This window comes from Gorilla gorilla, chromosome 8 (assembly GCF_029281585.2).
Source record: "Gorilla gorilla gorilla isolate KB3781 chromosome 8, NHGRI_mGorGor1-v2.1_pri, whole genome shotgun sequence".
Classification (NCBI taxonomy): Eukaryota; Metazoa; Chordata; class Mammalia; order Primates; family Hominidae; genus Gorilla; species Gorilla gorilla.
This window is the reverse complement of record NC_073232.2, coordinates 99,969,281-99,974,557: the sequence shown is the minus strand read 5'-3', so window position 1 is coordinate 99,974,557 and position 5,277 is coordinate 99,969,281. Positions and strand designations below refer to the sequence as shown.

Here is a 5,277-nt window from a genome sequence, read left to right as displayed (position 1 = left end):
CCATTTGTAAAAGTATCTCCCCTCCCCTCTCCCATACCAGAAGGCAAAGAACAACCTGTGTCACAGGAGCTGGTAAGTCAACACTGAGATGAGTCTGCACAAACAAACCTTACTACCATAACCCTTTTCTTCAATGAGCTTCCCCGATATATTTACCCTCCCACAATATACCACCATTAGAAGCCCAAGCCCCTTTTCCTTTGTCTTATCATTTCTCCAGAATTTATCACCCTTTGTTAAGATGATATATAAGCTCTTAGGCCTGACTGATTTGGGTTTTCACTTCTTTTCTGTGACACCTCCCTCCCTATGTGCATATAAAATAACTTTTTATTAATCTGTCATTTGTCAGTTTAAGTCACAGGCCCCAGCCCCTAAACCCAAGAGGGTATAGGAAAAGTTTTTTTCTTCCTCTACATCTGGAACCTCCCTGCCCATATTTCTTTCAGCACTACTAAAGCGTCAGAACTTTCCTCACCAGTACTCAGGAGTTTTTATCAATTATCATTGCCTTAGTGCAAACATGATAATGAATGGTAGTAAGCTGATGCCTATGCTTTCAATCAGGAGGCCACAACTTACAAAAAATATCGAATATTCATACTCTCTTATAAATTCCACACAGCCAACTGATTCTCATAGAATGTTTTCCTTGATTTTTGCCAAATTCGTAGTGCATAGTCAAGCTAGGGTATAATTCAAGCATGATTTGACAAATAAGATTGCATCCTAATCTGCTAACCCTTTTTGCAATAAATTTATTATCATTTCATCTGATATATGATCTGTTAAACTATTTTTTACCCTCATAAAAATTACATTCACTAAAGTGAGCCTCCTTTCAGCTTCTGCACTACCATGCTGGAACTTCCCTTACTCGTTCATCAATGGCATGAGCAACTTCATTGCTGAATAATAGCTTTTGAATACTGAAAGAATATTTCCTTGATGTTTTGTGCCATTCAGGATGCAGTAGCTATAACCATGACTTATTTTTCAGGTTAATCTTCATTGTTCCACTGGGAATATACTGATACGGCAAAAAACTCTAGCGATGAGTTAATTAACTGACTCATTTTACTGAATTCAGGAAGAATTCAAGAGTGATGCTTTATAGGTGTCAAATTTAGCTGTCCTTAATCCTTGGGCAGAGCTGATTTCTGCCAGGAACTATTTAATCCTGCATGAGGCTACAAACTCCTTCCTGAGACTGGTGCTAGAAGTCAGGAAAGACATGTGTTTGTATATGTGGTCGGCAGCCTCTGAGATGGCCTTCATTGTCCCCATCTCCTGCTGTGTCATCTTCTCCCCTTGAAAGTGGGCTGAGCTAATGACTGGCTTCTAGGGACTGTAATATGGCAAAAGTGATTGGATGTCACTTCCAAGATTAGGTTATAAGAAGACTGACTTCCATCTTCCTCACTCCCTCCTGCTGTCTCCCTGGCTCCCTCTGAGGACAGCCAGCTGTTGTGTTGTGAGCTGCCCTAGGAAGAGGTCCACCAGGGAAGAAACTAATTAGTCTTCAGTCAATAGCCAGTGACAGCCTGAGGCCTACCAGTAGTCACAGAGTGAGCTTAGAAGTGGATCTTCCCTCAGTCAAACCTCCAGATGAGACCAGATGTATTAGTCTGTTCTTATACTGCTAATAAAGACATACCTGAGACTGGGTAATTTATAAAGGAAAGAGGCTTAATTGACTCCCAGTTCCACATGGCTGGGGAGGCCTCACAATTATGGCAGAAGGCAAATGAAGAGTAAAATCACATCTTACATGGCAGCAGGAAAGAGAGCTTGAGCAGGGGAACTCCCCTTTATAAAACCATCAGATCTCAGACTTATTCACCACCACAAGAACAACATGGGAAAGACCCGCTCCCATGATTCAATTACCTCCCACTGGGTCTCTCCTACAACACATGGGAATTATGGGTGCTACAATTCAAGATGAGATTTGGGTGGGGACACAGCCAAACCATATCACCAGAGTCCTGACTGACACCTTGGTTGCACCCTTGTGAGAGACCTTGAGGCAGAAACACCCTGCTAAGCCTGGAATACTGACCTTCAGAAACTTCAAGATTTTAAATGTGTGTTGTTTAAACCATTAAGTTTCTAATGCTGCAACAGATAGCTAACATGATATGTATTATTACAAATAAAATAGAATATTATTCCCTCCATTGTACAGATGAGGCAAACAACTGTTTGACTAACTTTCCCAGGTTTGCCTAGCCCTTGTATAAAGGGGCTCAGCTGAGATTCCAACCCAGGTGCGTGCTGTCAATGTCACTCTCTCTGCCGTCCATGAGTGGCCAGAAACAATAACATATTTCAGTTTTAGTCAGGGGGCCCTGATGCGATCCCTTCTGTTTCCCTTAGGACATTATGGTAATGGTTAGCAATTTACCTCATCAGATCATGTACCTCATCAGATCAGTGTACCTCAGATCCATTAAATTGCTCAACAAATGACTCTCGTTTCCTTTTGGACAAGCTGTTATCTCAGTTCTCTCTACACCTGCATTCTTTGCAATTTTATTTGCAAGGTCTTTTCAGAAGGACAGCCAGTTTTTTCAAAGGCAGGTAATCAAACATTGAATGTTTCTTTTTCTGGAAGAAATTCACCAAACTCACATATTCTGAGTTATAACCCAAAGTCTTTCGTTTTGGTTTTGGTTCTTTTGAGATAGGTTCTCACTCTGTTACCCAGGCTAGAGTGCATCAACATGATCATGGTTCACAGCAGCCTCAATCTCCTGGGCTCAAGGGATCCTCCCATCTCAGTCTCCTGAGTAGCTGGGACAATAGATGCAGCTAATTTTTTTTTTTTTTTTTTTTTTTTTTTTTGTAGAGGCGGGGTCTCACAATTTTGCCCAGGCTGGTCTTAAACTTGTGGGCTCAAGCAATCCTCCCATCTCAGCTTCCCAAAGTGCTGGGATTAAGGGCGTGAGCCACTGCACCTAGCCCCATATTTTTTAAGTAGTTGAAATAAATGGTATTATTTCAAACTTGCAGCATAAAAAACTGGTGCATCCCATATTTAGTGTGTGAGTAAACCTTCTAGAATAAACAGAAAAGAAGAGTGAGCACATTTGCAGAAGTGGTGATACCAACAATATTCATTCTATCCTAAAGTGTTACTGCATTAAGAAGCACAAAAAAGGCCTTAGCAAAATGAAATTCTGATACTCCTATCTAAATCAATTGTTACCACTTCCCTGTTCAAGTTGGAATGTGAAAATTTTGTCCCTATTAAAATGAGTCAGCCGAGTTGAGAATGTTTTTTGAGCAGAACTGAAAACAACATGCTAATAAGCTGAACATGTAAGTACTTGCATCCCAAAGATGCACTTGTATGTAATAGGAGTTGTGAAATTATTACATCTAAACCTTAAAAAGCTATTATAATAGGAAGCATTTATTTATTTATTTATTTTTAAGTACAATTTCCATTTTATTTTTCTCCAGAGAATAGTCCGTCTTCAGTCTTTAAGGACTAAGCTCCTTACATGGGCTTTGGTGGGGGTCGTGGGGCAGCACCCGCAGGTCTAAATCAGGGTGGGGGTGTTCAGTCCTTGCGGGCTTCACGAGATCAATTCCTGACTACTTTGCTGTGAATTGCACAACTCACACAGTAATGTAGCTTCACATACGGCTTGGGACGCACATAGGCATCAAAGACGCTCGCTTCAGAAATGTCCCTGACTGCTGTGGCCTCCGCTATGTTTTGAATGACGAATTTCTTAATGGCCTTGTCCTTGGACACGCATCGGGCACAGTTCATGCAATGAATAGGCTGCACATGGCCGCGGCCCTTTTTGGCACAACCGTTGTTCCTTCTTTTCTTTGTCATCTTGGAGGGACAGACCGGAGAGAGGGGAAGCATTTATTTTAATTCATTCGTCCCATTGCAGTTCTGGTGTGCTAGTCATACAAAATACAAATATTCCAAGAAACAATCTTAAACTGATATAGAGTGCTCTTTTCAAATAAACCTGGAAAGAAATTATCTGTGGAATTCTGTAAACTTTTTCCTGCCTAAAAAAAAAAAAAAAATTTCAACCTTAGCCTTAATTATCCATTCCATTCCTTAACCTACTTGGCCATGGACACCTTTCTTAGAATTCTGCTGAGAAAGTACCAGCTTAACCCATCCATGATCTAATGCTTGGGTTCTTTTGCAAATACAAACTCCCACGGTGGTACAACAAAGTGAGGTTGAGTTGTTCAGATTAATTTGTTTTTTGAGGCCCAGTGCTTAGCTGGCTAAGTCAAGACAATAAAGCTAATGCACATAGCACTTAATACTCTTCGGAGTACCTTACATATATTAACTAATTTAACCTTCATAACAACTATGAAGCAGGTAATATTGCTATTCCCGTTTTATAGAAGAGGATATGAGGCACAAACAGTGTAAGTACCTACTAAGTAAAATGGCAGAGCAGGATTCAAACCCAGAGAGTCTGGCTCTATAGTCCACATTTGTAACCACTATGCATGCTACCCCTCCCATGTCTGTGCATGCAATTAAAAAAAACTTATTAGACAGAATAAAATGTTCATTAACTTGGAGTTATTAGTAGAAAAGTCATTCTGTGTAGGAGGAGATCAAATGGTTTTAGAAGAGTATATCCATTTTTAAAATTTTAATGATTTAAAATAAACTGACTTTTTTTTTTCAAATACCTCCAACAACAGGAACTAACTGTTAGCTTCTGAACTATATTCACAGATTGAGAGCCTGCTAGGAAGACGTATTTGCATTCATTAGCTCTGTCCACACATGTTCACCTGGTGAACTTCATAAACAGCTTGTTTTTTAAAGTAGGTTAATGAGTCCATGAAAGCGTGTTCATAATGTCAATTTGCTTAGCAAACTCTTTATTGGAGAAAATGCTTTTACAGTAATATCTTGAGCCTTGCCCAGGTTGAAAAAAATCAGAAATTTCATATCAGTTGAGTCCAAAGGCAGAAGCTTGATATCAAAAAACACACATCAGAGCATTTTCTTGACCAGGTTTCTTTCCTTGTTGGCATCAAAAGAATGGAGAATAGACTAAGTATTATTTTCAGATCTTAAATCAACTCTTCCTCCTATTGGCCAGGATAATTTGAGTTCTTTAAATAGATTCCTACAGTTTCAACTGAAACTCTGTAAATGGTAAAATCTCAGCAAACACATGTCCTTTTCAGCCCTGCCACTGCCTGTGGTAGAAGGATGGTGTGATGGTTATTAGGTGTCAACTTGATTAGACTGAAGAATACCTAGATGGC

The 5,277-nt window shown here is 39.8% G+C and overlaps 1 pseudogene; it reads right to left on the bottom strand.

Annotated features, from left to right (window-relative positions):
• Positions 1-3,505: 3,505 nt before the first annotated feature.
• LOC101145988 (small ribosomal subunit protein eS26-like) lies at positions 3,506-3,853 on the bottom strand (annotated as a pseudogene).
• Positions 3,854-5,277: the final 1,424 nt, after the last annotated feature.